The 16,301-nt window shown below is 40.6% G+C and overlaps 1 protein-coding gene across 1 annotated transcript in view; it reads right to left on the bottom strand.

The window, feature by feature from the left end:
• Positions 1-15,891, bottom strand: part of LOC131685854 (uncharacterized) — an 80,428-nt gene extending 64,537 nt beyond the window's left edge. The window contains exon 1 of the mRNA XM_058969861.1: positions 15,766-15,891. The gene's annotated coding sequence lies outside the window, so the exon portion shown is untranslated. The remainder of the gene's footprint in view (positions 1-15,765) is intronic.
• Between the last annotated feature and the right edge of the window lie 410 nt (positions 15,892-16,301).

Genomic DNA, 16,301 nt, shown 5'->3' with positions numbered 1-16,301 from the left:
TAGCGATATCTGAAGTTTAAAATACGCACACTGAGATCTCGTATTTTTATATAATAAAGCTCTCATTAAGCCCAGAAGCGGCTTGTTTGCTTCCCAATTCGCCGTGCAAACGATTGGTTTGCCTCCCAATTTAAACGTCAAAACGGCACAATACCAACGCAGCTGGATAGGTCTACTGCTCGAAATCAGAGTTTAACCCTTAAATGCATGAAGTCTATTTTTCTTTGGTACTCATTTTTCGTGATGAATAGGATATATACCTCTTGTTAAGGATTTTTATTCGTGTGACTCATTTAATTGAATACAGCACAATGATATTTATTTGATTGACTATCCAATTTATTGACCTAACAGACGTCCATCCCCAAGTAGTATATCTAGTTTTATAGCACACTACAAGTGCATTCTAAGTTTTAAGAAGGACTTCAAGAGTGCCATAAAACCTTAATTGTTACTAGGGTCTTCAGCATTCAACTTGCGTAAAATCTCTAACGGCCAATTTCTTCACTGGATGAAAACTGGTTTTCGCTTAAAACCACCCACTGAGACGTCCAAAAAATTGTTTCAAAATCGTTCAACACGGGTCCAACGATGGACGTTCGTTGAACGGTTATTTGGACGATGTCAAAATTGGTCCAACGAATGTCCTTCATTGGAGGATTTTGAAACCAACCGTTCTTACAGGGCAGTTTTCAGGTTGCTGGTGACCAATTAGCCGAAAACCGGTTTTCATTCATGTGAAGAAATTGGCCGTAACGGTTTCGAAGGTAGTTTGGATATCCAAACCAGATGCGCTATTGTCATTTTTTTGTTGCTGAATTCGACAGAATTGACAGCGGTTATTCCTCTACCCACCCTCTAAGAACGGCTGGTTTCAAAATCGTCCAATGAAGGACGTTCGTTGGACCAATTTGGACAACGTCCAAATAACCGTTCTACAAACATCCATCGTTGGACCCGTGTTGAACGATTTTGAAACAATTTTTTGGACGTCTCAGTGGGATAGTTGGGATAGGTTGGTGTGGCGGCGCTAGTTTTTTTTTCCATACGTTTATTTGACACGGCATTTGCAAAAGCTTTTTACGCCAGTTTCTTTTTTTACATAGCACGTTACAAAAATCCTTAAGACTAATTTTAACTATACTAGTACTTTGTCTAAAACTAACACTGAAATCACTTTATTGTTTGCTTTTTTCCTTACATTGTTGTATTTCATACTGATCTAGTATTTTCGGGTGTATTTATTTACTTTTTTTTCTGTTATTGTCTAAATTTAAAAACTAAATATTCTAGGACACTTTAATTGGTGAATGATTAGCCTTGGATGAGAGTATGAGGAGACGAATTTAATTAAATTTTGACAGACGCTGTTTTTAGAAAATGATAGATAAGTTCCATGTATAGAGGATCGCGATACGCCAGGATGTCTCTAACAGGAACATGGATTGGTCTTCCTCGGACTTGTAAAGAATCTACTAATTGTGATCTGGCTTCGCGATATTCAGTGCAGGACCAAACAACATGCTCAATGTCATGGTAACCTTCTCCACAAGCACAATGATTACACTCAGCGAGCCCAATACGACGGAGATGCGCATCTAAAGTATAATGATTGGACATGAGCCTAGACATCACACGGATGAAGTCCCGACTTACATCCAATCCTTTGAACCATGCCTTCGTTGATACTTTAGGGATAATTGAGTGTAGCCATCGTCCCATATCTCCATTGTCCCAAGATGTTTGCCAACTAGTAAGTGTCCTCTGTCGAGAAGCGCTATAAAATTCATTGTAAGCGATGGGTCTTTCATATATTTCACCATCTAGTGCACCAATCTTGGCTAAATTATCAGCTTTCTCATTGCCCGCAATAGAGCAATGGGCGGGGAGCCACACTAGGGTAAATTTATAACATTTTCTTGTCAGGTTACTCAGAGATTCTCGTATCTTCCCCAAAAAGAATGGATCGTGATTATCAATCCTCTTTGAGCGTAGAGCTGCAATTGTGCTGAGACTATCAGTGAGGATAAAGTAATGGTTCGGGGGTAAAGTATTAATTATTTGAAAACTATAGTGAACTGCTGCTAGTTCCGCTATATAAACAGAGGCGGGTTCTGTAAGTTTGAGAGAAATTGAAAAATTATTGTTGAAAATACCGAAACCAGTGGCCTCACTGATTCGTGACCCATCAGTGTAAAACATTTTAAGGCAGTCTATGTGTTGATATTTACTTGTGAATATTTTAGGGATCTCCCGCGAGCGTAGATGATCCGGAATTCCACGAATCTCTGCTTGCATGGACGTGTCGAAGAATAAAGTGGATTCAGGAGTATCTAGTATATTGACGTATGTGGGAACATACCTAGCAGGCGTTATTTCTTGTGACATGTGATTGAAATACACTGTCATGAATCTGGTTTGGGGTTGAAGCTCGACAAGTCTTTCAAAATTTTCAATTACCAGTGGGTTCATAACCTCACATCGGATAAGTAAACGAGAAGAGAGATCCCAGAATCGGTCTTTTAAAGGAAGAACTCCCGCTAGTACTTCAAGACTCATCGTATGGGTCGACTGCATGCAACCTAAGGCAATTCGTAAACAGCGATACTGTATCCGTTCCAGTTTAATAATGTGAGTGTTCGCAGCTGAACGGAAACAGATGCACCCATATTCCATTACTGAAAGTATTGTTGTTTGATACAATCTTATCATGTCACTTGGATGAGAACCCCACCATGATCCAGTTATTGTTCGCAGAAAATTTATCCTTTGTTGGCATTTCGTTATTAGATACCTAATGTGGCCTCCCCATGTGCCTTTAGAATCGAACCAAATTCCAAGGTATTTAAAAGTCAGGACTTGGGCTATCGTTCTACCAACCAACTGAAGCTGAAGCTGAGCTGGATCACGCTTCCTTGAAAAAAACAACCAACTCTGTTTTCTCCGTAGAGAAATCGATGCCTAACTTCAAAGCCCAACTTGATAAATTATCCAAACTATCTTGCAGTGGTTGTTGTAAATTTAAGGCTTTTGGTCCTGTAACAGAAACCACGCCATCATCTGCAAGTTGTCTTAGAGTGCATGGGCTGACAATACAATTATCAATATCATTCACGTAAAAATTGTAGAGAAGGGGGCTTAAACAAGAACCTTGTGGGAGGCCCATGTAACTTATTCTGAGTGTCGCCAAATCGCCATATGAAAAATGCATGTGCTTTTCTGACAATAAATTGTATAAATAATTATTTAATATTGGTGAAAGACCACATTGATGTAGCTTCTCCGAGAGAACATCAATGGAGACTGAGTCGAATGCTCCTTTTATGTCTAAGAACACAGACGCCATTTGTTCTTTTTTTGCGTAAGCAAGTTGGATTTCTGACGAGAGTAGCGCCAGACAATCATTCGTTCCCTTTCCCCTCCGAAAACCAAACTGGGTATCTGATAGCAAGCCGTTCGCCTCAACCCAATTGTCGAGACGTCGTAGGATAATTTTTTCCAACAATTTCCTGATGCAGGATAGCATTGCAATCGGTCGATACGAGTTATGATCGGAGGCTGGTTTTCCCGGTTTTGGAATAGCGATAACTCTCACTTGTCTCCAGTCGTGCGGGACAATGTTCTGCTCAAGAAGCTTATTGAATAAATTCAACAAGCGTTTTTTTGCTAGGTCAGGCAGATTCTTCACCAAGTTGAATTTAATTCTGTCTAGTCTCGGAGCATTATTGTTGCATGAGAGGAGTGCAATTGAGAATTCCATCATTGTCAAAGGCGAATTTATGAAATCGTTACTTGAGGGAGCATCGCGAGTGATTTTCTGCGCAGGAGCAGAATCGGGACAAATTTTCTTGGCAAAATTAAATATCCAACGATTCGAAAAATCTTCGCTTTCATTAGTCACGTTTCGATTCCTCATTCTTCTGGCTGTGCTCCAAAGAGTACTCATTGATGTTTCTCTTGACAAGCCATTAACGAAGTGTCTCCAATAACTAGATTTTTTGGCACGACGTATACTGTCAAATTTGTTTTGCAAAATGAAATAATTTTCAAAGTTCTCACGTATACCCCCTTTCTGTTTCATAATTTCTTTGTAGGCAACTTGTTTAGCTTCATATGCATCAGAGCACTCTTTGTCCCACCAAGGATTAGGGGGCCGTCTATTTATTGTCATTCCAGGATTGCATTTCGTTTGGGCTTGTTCTGCTGCTTCAATAATTAAACCCGCTAAGAATTCATATTCTTCGGTAGGGGGTAGCTCTTCTGTCGAAGCAAGAGAAGTGGAAATTAATGTTTCGTATGTTTTCCAATCAATATTTCGTGTTAAGTCATAAGGAACATTGATTGAATTCGTAAGGCCTAATTCACTGTTAATTGAAACAACGATTGGCAAATGATCGCTACCGTGAGGATCAGGTACAACCTTCCACGTGCAATCTAACCGAAGTGATGTCGAGCACAGAGATAGATCTAATGCACTTGGACGTGCAGGAGGTCTGGGGATGCGTGTTGATTCGCCAGTATTTAAAACTGTCATATTAAATTCGTCACAAACATTGTATATCAAAGAGGATCGATTATCATTGTAGAGGGAACCCCACAATACACCGTGCGAGTTGAAGTCTCCCAGTATCAGACGCGGAGCAGCCATGGATTCCACTACCTCAAAAATTTGACGTTGTCCAATTTGAACTTTGGGAGGTATATATATAGAAGCGATAGACATGTCTTTGCCTTTAATATTCGTTTGGACTGCTACAGCCTCAATGCCAGCAATCATGGGGATGTTAATTCTATAGAAAGAATAGCACTTTTTAATTCCTAGAAGCACTCCTCCATACGGAGTGTCTCGGTCTAGGCGAATAATGTTGAAATCATTTAAGTTGAAATTAATGGTTGAGGTAAGCCATGTTTCACATAGAGCAAAAGCATCGCATTTTAAATTATGCAGTAAAATTTTTAAGGAATCAATTTTAGGTATGATACTTCTGCAATTCCACTGTAAAACAGTGATGGAATCTTTCATTGGAGGAGGTGAATTACCCATTGAAAGATACAATCGCTGCAAGGATGGGCCATTGAGCAATCAGCTGCTCTAAAAATGTTCTAATTGTTGGGAGGAAAGCTGAAAGTATACTCTTTAGTGGTTCAGAAATATTGAATGCTTTAAAAATCCAATCAACAATTTCAGAAAATTTCAATAATCCTACCCCCGGCTGAGGCTCAGAGGAAGTCGAAATTTTATTATTTCCAGTAATGGTGTTCTGTTTGGATTGTACGTTCCCAAAACCGGGCGGAATTGATTTCGGTTTTGAATCGGAATTTTTCGGTTTTGGGCGCAGTTTATCTATTGGTGGAGAAATTTTAAGGCCCTTTCTTGGCAGCTTGGGAAAAGAAGACTGTTTTCTTTTTCTGGAATTTCCGGGTAAAACAAATGATGTACCTTCGCACGCTCCGTCAGAGTCAGACTGTTCCGAAAATAGAGATGCGTAAGTGTTTTCTAAGAAGATGGGTTTAGGGGTAGCATTTTTCAACATTTCTGCATAGGAGCGCTTAGACCTCTCCTTCAAGGATCGTTTAATTTTATCCTCACGCAATTTATAAATGGGGCATGCAGGGAGCTCATGTGAGTTTTCTCCGCACATTAAACATTTTTCTGAATTTTCATTGCATGTATCCTCTTGATGAGAACCCCCACATTTGTCACACCGTGCCTTATTGGAACAGTAAGTGGCTGTGTGGCCAAGCTGTTTGCAATTAAGGCAATTCATTACACGAGGGATAAAAAGGCGAACAGGGAGACGAATCTTATCGATAATGACATAGTTGGGCAGCGCAGACCCAGCGAAAGTCACTCGAAATGAGTCAGACAGTCGATAAACTTTTTTATCTCCTTCGTGTGATACTGAATGCAATTGCTTGCATTCAAGTATTTTTACGTCTTTAAGTATGGTGTCTTTGAAACGACCAACCCCATGCTTAACTAAGTCATCAACAGTCAAACTCGATTCTGTGATGACCCCATCAATTTCAATTTCTTTTGAAGGAATATACGCTCTATATTCACGCGTAAAAAGCTCGCAAGAAGCAATTGCATTGGCTTGTTTGAAACTACCAACGACAATGCGTATTTTATCTTTATTAACTTTGACGATCTCTTTTACATCCGAGAATCGCGAAGTCAAATCTTTAGAAATTTGAATGATATTTAGCGCCTTTGCTTTACGCCTAATAAATACAATCCATGGTCCCGTTGACGACTCTGGGTAAATTTTAATTCTAGTCGGATTTACATTTTCAGCATAAGGCTTAGGGGGAGGGTCTGTTACTCGTTCTCCCATCTCTTCATCCATTTTACCTAATAAGAAAAACTATCACAAAAAGGAATGAAAAATATACCTGTTATCTGCTATCTATTAGGTGACGAAGACACCGGTAGAACACACCTCATGTGTTACGTTGTAAACTCGGTGCCCGTTGTTTGACAATGTGACACTTGCTGTCCTTCTTCGTCGCGTTGCTTCTTCAGTAGAGAAATAGTCCTACCTTCAACACTTCAAAACTCTCTCCGATTAAGCTGCTCGTCGGTATCACCACCACAAGCGCGCTCTCTCCGTTTCCACCACCTCGGTAGACAAATGTGGCCTGTGGCTTGCTGCGAAAATCCCACTGTCGATGCGGCACTTTTCGGTGCCACTATTCGTCGTACCACTTCGGCGGTAGACAAATAGAGCAAATGGGTCTACCTGTGACGCTTCCCTCTCGTCGATTAGAATTGCCCGACGACACCAATACACTATATTTTTTTTCTGTGTGTACAGGCACGATCACTGTCGATTTCTGCCACCGCGGTAGGCAAATTCGTCTACCCGCGGTTTACTGTGAAAACACCACTTGTCGAGGATGCCGTTGACCACGCCTCCGACGTATCAACTGTCGACTCACACTTAACAAACTGGTCTCTCTCTCTCCCACAATAACGCATACAGCGTCTCGCACTCCGTCACTCTCTCGAGAACAAAACCTTCCACCTGGAGGCACAACCGTCTCGGTCGGTTGCAAAAACTGTTATGAGGCGGCGCTAGTGTTTGTCGTATATTAATTCAAATGTTTACACACGTTTTTGCCTTTCTCATATAAAGAAAGGCTATGCAATCACTGTAAAAATCGACTTTTTAACTGAGGCCCGGAGGGCCGAGTGTCATACACCATTCGATTCAGTTCGTCGAGATCGGCAAATGTCTGTGTGTGTGTGTGTATGTATGTGTGTGTGTATGTGTGTGTGTCATTTAAACTCACACAATTTTCTTAGAGATGACTGAACCGATTTTCGCAAACTTAGTTTCATCTGAAAGGTATAACGCTCCCATAAGCTGCTATTGAATTTTTAGTTGATCCGAATTCCGGTTCCGGAGTTACGGGTTAAAGAGTGCGGTCACACAGCAAATTCCCATATAAACTGGTACCACCATGATGTTCAAATGATGTAAAACATATTAAAATTGATGTAACATTACTCTAGTTTGCGGGTCTGGATCACTAATGATCAATCAAAGCAGCTTTGACCACATTGGCCACCTATGACGGTTCATGACGCCCCCGGGGAACCCGCCAAGTTCCTAAGCTAATATCACACCCATTCCCCAACGAATTCTCTACCGATTTTTACAAACTTGATTTCAAATGAAAGATACAGTAATACCATTGACTGCTGCTGAATTTCATTCGGTTCTGACTCTTGCTTCCGGAGTTACAGGGGTGTTAGTAAGGATACACTGGAATTTCCCATATAAATCGGTACAATCGTACCTCAGAGGCTAAAAACTATTGAAATGGTCACCAAATTACTTCTAATCGCAGATCTGGATCACTGATTGCCAATCAAACATTCTTTGAATATATTGTCCACTATCGACGATTCCGGAATTCCGGGCATATTCTACAATTAAAGTCACATCGGTTCTTCGGTGATGACTGAACCGATTTTCTCACACCAAGTCTCAAATGGAAGGCAAAATATGCAGTTGAGTATTCCGTCGTCGCCCCCCCCCCCCGCCTTGCCCTTACACCTCCTTCCTTCATCACTCCCCTCCCCTTGGACCACCCTCACGCCCGCATTTCCTTCGTCCACCCCGTATACCGAAATAAGATGAAGGGTTTCTGACGCATCCTCCACTCCTACTCTACTAACCCCCCCCCCATTCCCTCCACTTTCAAACCCATTCCACCAACATTTCAAAATATAATCACATGAAGATAACATTGAACTCATGCTGATTAAGCTAATTAAATATTATTCTTTTGCCTTTCCCATATAGAAAGGTTATGCAATTGCTCCAAAAACCGACTTTCTAACCGAGGCCCGGAGGGCCGAGTCTCATATAACATTCGACTCAGTTCGCCGAGATCGCAAAATATCTGTGTGTATGTATGTGTGTATGTATGTATGTGTGTATGTATGTATGTATGTATGTATGTATGTATGTGTGTGTGTATGTGCGGATTTGTTAACAAAATGTCCACATCGGTTACTCGGAGCTGGCTGAACCGATTTTTACAAACTAAGATTCAAATGAAAGGTATAATATTCCCATAGGTTGCTATTGAATTTCATTTTCAACCGACATCTTGTTCCGGATTACGAGTTGAAGAGTATGGTTACAAAACAAAATTTGTTGATTTGTCCACATCGGTTTCTCGGAATTTTCTGAACCGATTTTGACAAACATGATTTTAAATGAAAGGTCCATCAGCTGCTCTTGAATTTTGTGTGGATCCGAGTTCTGGTTCCTGAATTACAGGGTGATACGTACGATCACGCAGCAAATCGCGATTCTAACGAATGTAAACACAACTGTTGAATTTGTAGATCTAGGTCACCAACAGTCACTCAAAGTCTCTTTGGCCACACTGGCCACCATCGACGGATCCGGAAGCATCCAAATTCAGAATAACGGTTATATTGGTTTCTCGAAAATGGCTAGACCGATTTGGTCAACTTAGTCTCAAATGAAGGGTGTTGTGTCCCTGGAAACTGATATTTAATTCCATCTCCATCCGTCTTCCGGCTCCGGAGTTACGGATTGTGAAGTGCGATCACATAGAAAACTCCGATTCAAACCGATACCGCGATGAATGCAAAAAGGTGCTCTTATATATACTTACCAAGTGTAATAAGAATGAAAGACATTTCCATAATGTTATATTGTACGAACCAGCTATTAAATCATAGTTTGGAGAAATGAGAAAGGCACAATTGCACCTCTAGGTGGATTAAAACAGGTTTTTAAATATTTTTGTTCGATCAGGGATGTCTGTTCTCTGTGGCAGTTCACTGAGTCGATTTACATCTTAAAAATAAAATTTAATTTTATAATTTGCTGTCGGTTGTCACGGTAAAGATAGATACGTCTACCTTTATCAGGACACACCCAGTAAAGTTCAGCCGGAAATGAACTGGAATTCTGGCTGGTTCCAGTTCGCATTCCGGCTCCAGTGACACAACCGATTCTAACTAGAAGCGGTTGTGTCACTGGAGCCGGAATACGAACTGGGACCAGCCAGAATTCCAGTTCGTTTCCGGCTGAGCTTAACTGGGCATGTTAGTGAACTCGTAGTGATTCGTAGTTATTCTTCCTAAGCTACAATTCGTATTCCGGCTCCAGTGACACAACCGATTCTAACTAGAATCGGTTGTGTCAATGGAGCCGGAATGCGAACTGGAACCAGCCGGAATTCCAGTTCATTTCCGGCTGAGCTTAACTGGGTTACTGTTGGTATTAGAATGATGTCACTGCTACCCAGTTGATCGGTTCGAATTTCTGAATGGACTCTAGTTAGAATCGGTTGCGTTACTGCCCACTAGAGTTAGAATACTAACTAGAACCAGCCAGCATTCCGATTATTTTCCGGCCGAACTTACTGGGTAGAACCCAGTAAAATCCAATCCGAAACCGGTTCGGAATCGTCCCCTTAACCCCTTCAAAATGTTAAGGTTGCACAGAGAAAGCGCAAAATTCGCAAACGAAAAAAGCAGTTTTTTTCCACACCGTATGTCAGATCTTCATAAAAATCAATCAGCAGTACTGTAACAACATTCTACATACGCTGATTGATTTTTATGAAGATCTGACATACGGTGTGGAAAAAAACTGCTTTTTTCGTTTGCGAATTTTGCGCTTTCTCTGTGCAACCTTAAACGATTTTGAAACAATTTTTTGGACTTCGCAACGCTGATATGTTCTATATGAGTTGTTCTATTCTACATCACCGACTAAAACAGATCGATCGGAATGCTGTAATTTTATTTTTCGAGCACTTTTTCGGATTAGATTTAGAACTGCTCGACTATTCTCTTTTAATTGTTCCACAATTTGAAACACGAATAGAACACTGTTTTAAATATTTTTCATTAGTATGTATGACGGCTGACAGCAGAAAAAACAAGATGCGTTGCGTTGCATTGCGTAAGCACGGTATACTTCGTAGATTGCAGACTGACTCTCATTCCCAGACATTATTGGGAATAACAATTGATCCAGTCCACGCGAGAATTTCGACTGAGAACCACCATTGCCGGTCACGACCATCTTTACCGTAACTTGAGGAATATGAATATGAGAAAGGAAGTGTTGATATGGTACTTACTTAACGGAAGACCTCGACTCAGTGACACTCCCATAAGTACCACGAATTGGATAGTGGAAGGTTTGTTAGTCAGGATTCGCCTCAAGTAAGCGAGGCGACTGAGAAGGTATTTTCGTGCATAAAAAGTTTAAATAGTTTATTGACTGTAGGATACGTAAATGTTCTAGGTGTTAAGGCGTTTAAACTCTGGGCAACCGTTTATCGAGAGTTTGTTGCATCGAAAACAACTTGCACTCCGGACAGCGGACTGTCGAGAGCGTAGTCGACAGTATAAAATGGACCATAAACAATGCATTTAAAGGGATGCGTTAGTCTATATAAATCTCAGCAAATTGGAAAAGTGGTATTTTGGACCATTCATAGGTTATGTAACGCAAAGATTGCCCAATGCTAGCTAACAACGATGGACATTTGTTGAACGGTTATTTAGACGTTGTTCAACGTTGATACAAGCTTTTCCGAGGTATGCTGAGAGCTGATAACTGAAGTAGATCAATTACTGCAAGATAATAACCTTGTTTGTTTCCTCGAGGATGAGTATATCCGGCACTACCCACTGAGATGACCAAAAAATGTTTCAAGCTCATTCAACTCAAGTCCAACGATGGACGTCTGTTGAACGGTTATTTTGACGTCGTCCAACGTTGGTCCAACGAACGTCCTTCTTTGGACGATTTTGAAAACAACCGTTCTTAGAGGGTTCGTGGGACCAACGTTGGTCGACATCCAAATAACCGTTCAACAGACGTCCTCCGTTGGACCCGTGTTGAAGGATTTTGAAACATTTTTTTGGACGTCTCACTTTAATGGAACTGATGATGACAGTTGGTCGGCGTTAAGTCAGACCGGACTAAGTCGCAAAGCATCAAAAGATGAGATAATGGTAGCACTGGATAAAGAATTTCTTCATCTACATTCGACTTTTGCCAGATTTGAAATATGTAATAATAAGCAAGAATTATGAGGATAATTAATTTCCAATTATAATGTAAAGGACGCTGTGATTCAAACTTTAAACTCGTTTTTTCTCGAAATCAATAAATTGTCACTTAGTCCGGTCTGACTTAACACCGACCAGTTCCGAAACAGAAAGAAGAAGAAGAAGAAAGGGAATTCTGTATACGACACGGAACCTTTAGCACAGTGATCTGAATCATCAATTGAAGTTTGTTTTCGATCTTCCTTATCAATTTTAGCTTTAATGCCATTTTATGACAGTCTGGTGACATTTCATGAGACATGCCCACTAAGAACGGTTGGTTTCAAAATCGTCCAATGGAGGACGTTCAACTTAGAAAAAGACATTTGTTTTACAGTTCTCAAATTACTATTTCTGTCATAACGGGTGTTCAATAAAAATGAGATTTTTTCAGTTAGGGACACCAGGATCTGGGAAACTGTACCCACGGGCACGTTTTCGTCTCAAAAGTGGTCTACCGTAAATTTGAATAGTAATATTTTGAGAAAAAAAGTGACGAAACAGGTCCGGCCAATAAGCAATCAATCAACCACAGCGAACCGTCAGCATCTGCACAACTCGTTAAAAGTTAAACTATGTGCAATTTCAGATCACAACCACCTTGATTCACCAGAAAGGAAACATATTTCACACAGAAGTGACCAATTCATCATGATCAGTAGCAGAAACTTTTGCCGCCATTCGTTTCATTCCGTTCCGGCAAATATCTCTCAATAATGACAAAATAATCACCGACACCGATTGACCGTCGAGGCTTGGAATTCAATTTTTTCCTACTTCTATGAATTAAGAAACGGTAGGTACCTACGGGACTTGTACCGGGAAAAGAGTCACACTGACCGAATGAGCGACAAAGTCATCGTCACGCAGTTCGCTGCCGAAAAACGGGTTCGTAGCCCAATTGCTATTTATTGTTCGGAGACGGGCCAGACGATCGAAGATAGAAAATCCGTTCCAGAGAGAGAGAGAGAGAGAGAGAGAGAGAGAGAGAGAAAGAAATATACTACTGTACAGTGGTAATTCTTTCACCAAATCGGGAAATGCGTCTGCACGCGCACGTGTGTTTTTTTGGATTGAATTGCTAGATGACAGCTAGAGTACTGCTCAGTTGGAGCATTAACCAATTAAAAGGGTTGAAAAATTGCGTTGAAATCGTAACGAATGGGATTGGTTCGATTAACCATGACGGTACTGTTCATTGCAATCAGAATTCCGATCCGATTTCCGGAATGTCAGGCCGGGCTCTCTTGTTATGGGAAAATAAGATCAAATATAAAACACAGAGAACAGACATCCATGATCGAACAAAAATATTTTAAAAACGTGTGTAAACATTTGAATTAATATACGATAAACACTAGCGCCGCCACACCAACCTATCCCAACTATCCGTCAAATCCATTCCGGAACCGGTTCGAAATCCTGAATGGATTCAGTATGGAATCTTGCTCAAAGAAAACAACCGATTCCGACTCTATCGGTTGATTCATTTGAGCTGGAAGTCAGTATGGATTCTGAGTCGGAATTGGTTGTTGCATTTGATTTGGAATCCATAAAGACTCCATTCAGAAATCCGAACCGATTCCGGAATGAGTTTAACTGGGTTTGACTGGGCAGAGGAATAACCGCTGTCAATTCAGCCGAACTCAGCCACAAAAAAACATGACAGTAGCGCAGCTGGTTTGGATATCCCAACTACCTTCGAAACCGTTAGAGATTTTACACAAGTTGAATGCTGAAGATGGACGTCTGTTCTTTGTGATAAAATCAACCTAAAATTTAGTATAAAATTCAAGGCGGAAAATAGTGGTGCTTGACCCCGAGACTGGGTCATGTTCTAACCCCAACCGCTGTCAGTTCATACAATTTGACAGCAGTTGGAGTTAAAACTTGACTTTTCGATCGCAGTAGTCTTACTGCGAGGGATGTGAAAATTTTCAGCTCCCGTCAAAATTTTGCAAACCAGTTGTGTTGATTTCGAAAAATTCCTAATGTTACCTCGGCTATGAAAGGATCGGACGATTTCCGATGATTATCACGAGTGATTAACTGGTGCTTCCCTGGTAAAAGGCGGATGTGAGTGTACTTTGATAAGAGGAACTTGGTAGGTATTGGCGGAGTAGTAAATTCAAGATCGACGAATTTATGATTTGCGATTCTTGAAAAGGTGGACCGAATTTAAAGAGAACAAATGCCAAATGAATCTTACGCTGCTCCTAGCTTAGATGAATGTCCATCTCAGCTGCTGGAATTCGGTGTTGTGTTGTTTCTTTTTCTTAAAAAAAAGTCTACAAATTACTCCTAGTTCTATTTGGTCAACGCTGAAGATTATTATATCGATATAGACTGCTATTCGCCATGATAACATTCCCGCTCATTTCCGGTTGAATTTTACTGGGAAGGGTCCGGTTAAACCATTCGGAGATCGGCAACCGATTCTAAAACGGATTAAGCCGATATCGGTTGTTGCATTTGAGTGGGAACCTAAGGGCAGATCACTCTAGAAATGTATAACAAATATGCATCAAATTAGAAAAAATGCATTTAATTTCCATTTTTGCATCAACTTTGCACTCCCTCGCAGAAAAGTTTGTTTAACAAACGTCCTACGCTGATTCACTTTGTTCGACGTTTTGTTGAATGTAGGACTTATTTTTTGTAGAGTTTTGACGTTTTACAAATCACAAATGATCTGCCCCTAGGTGTGAACTCATTCAAACCATTCGGAATTTGATTCGGAATCCTGAATGAAGTCTCCGTGGAAGTCGCCGAAGCACGTATCGGACAAATTTACGTTAAGCAATTCAACTAATTCTCTTGTAACACGAATAACAAATCTTAAGAGTTTGGAAGCTTTGAGAATGGTGCATTCTGCGTGTTTTTTTAAAATTCAGTTTTTGAATTTGACAGAGCTCCCAAGTCCTCCACGGACGATTCGCGTTGTAGAACAGCCTGCAAAATATTATAGTCGAACTTGATCATTGCATGTTTGCAGGTGAAAGCGATGACTGAGCATTTAGAAGCATTTAGTTGGATTCTGTTGACATGGCACCAATTTATGAATATAGCTGAGATTGTTACAATTCAATATCGGTGTATATTTTAATCAGGTGGAATAGTTTATAGTCGTCGGAAAATAATAGTTTCATACATTCTGTCGAGAGGTTTAAGTCATTGAGGTAGAGTAAGAATATGAAAGAACCAAGATTGCTACCCTGAGGAAGCCCAGAGCTGGCAGCAAATGGAGAGGTCGTGCAGTCTCCGATTTTTACATTTTATGTCCAGATAGATATGAGCGAAGCCAAATCAAAATAGTTTGCTTTCAAGGAACAGATGATGAAGGATGTGTAGGATATTCGACCATATTCTTTTTACGACGAAAGCGGTTCCTATTTCCGTTTATGATAGCAAAATCAAAGGGGCTTACTTTTCGTTCGAACCGCCTTCAAACGAATCTCGCGTTCGCCGTAAACAAGAATAAGGGTGATTAAGTTAGTAGAAGTTGATCTATTGGGCAGGAAACCGTGTTGGGTCTCGGATATGTAATTGGAGCAGTAGATAAATATCTCGTGATCTGGTGCGACTCTAATGGTACTTTCATTGACCCAGAAACTCAATCCACTGGTAATAAAAATTTAAAAAAAACTGTTCCCAGTTAAACGTAGCCAGAATTCTGGCGGAGCCCAGAAGGAATCCCGGCTGGCATATGTGAGGCTCATTTCTCTTACTCGTTTTAAGTCTATGAATGCACATCTATTGTTCTTCATATAATTCCAATCTTTTTCAACTCTTAGATACTTCTAATTCAACTGTATTCTTCGACGCATCTCCACGCTCGCAAGTAATCCCAAATATAAGACACATCACTCGTTTTAAGTTATCACAATTTTGGCTTTGCAAATTTAACAATGCGTCGATTGTTTCAGGTGGCACATTATTTAGATTCGCCAAAACAATTCACGAACCGTAATTGGCTTCACTTTTGAATCTTATGCCAACTTTCAGCTACAAACTATGGTGTTCGAATATCCTCGAACATAGGAATTGGTTTTGGCACATAACTAATACGGCAAAAGATGTACATTTATGTTTGTCATACACACTATAGTGCCGCTATTGTGATTCTTAAGCAGACTAATTACCTGTTAAATGATGTTCTCTTAGCACTGAAATCGACAAATATCCAATTGCAGAACTGTTACCAATCCTTTACTGCCCACAATCAATCCATTAGTCGATTGTGTGATCACCTGGGCACAATATTCTCGTTGTAAACACTTGTGTTAATCCTTGTCTTGGGCTTGTTTGGCACTGGAATCTCTTAACTTTTACTTTCCTACAGTGGCGTTCAATGCTGTGGCACTTCACTGTGAACCCTTGTTTGACATTCAATTTTCTTCCGTCGAATTCTCACTTGCACTTTTGATCTTTGAACTTGATCGTTTCACATGCTGCAAACGCAGCACCGTTTCGCCGTGGATTGTCAACACCAGCTTCGAGCTATAGAAGCTACCGGATCGCAAAAAAAATGCAAGGGCTTTTATCAAATCCCGACACCCGCGTCCGGATGGAAATCACACAGCAACAAACAGACCCAACGAACGAGTTCACAGGCACAAAGGTATAGCAAAGCTCCAGGCTCAACGAATTAACTGATCCCCGCGCGATCGACGGTTGT

The sequence above is a fragment of the Topomyia yanbarensis genome, chromosome 1 (genome assembly GCF_030247195.1).
Source record: "Topomyia yanbarensis strain Yona2022 chromosome 1, ASM3024719v1, whole genome shotgun sequence".
NCBI lineage: Eukaryota > Metazoa > Arthropoda > Insecta > Diptera > Culicidae > Topomyia > Topomyia yanbarensis.
The sequence above is the reverse complement of the archived record's forward strand: the minus strand, read 5'-3'. Positions and strand labels throughout refer to the sequence as shown.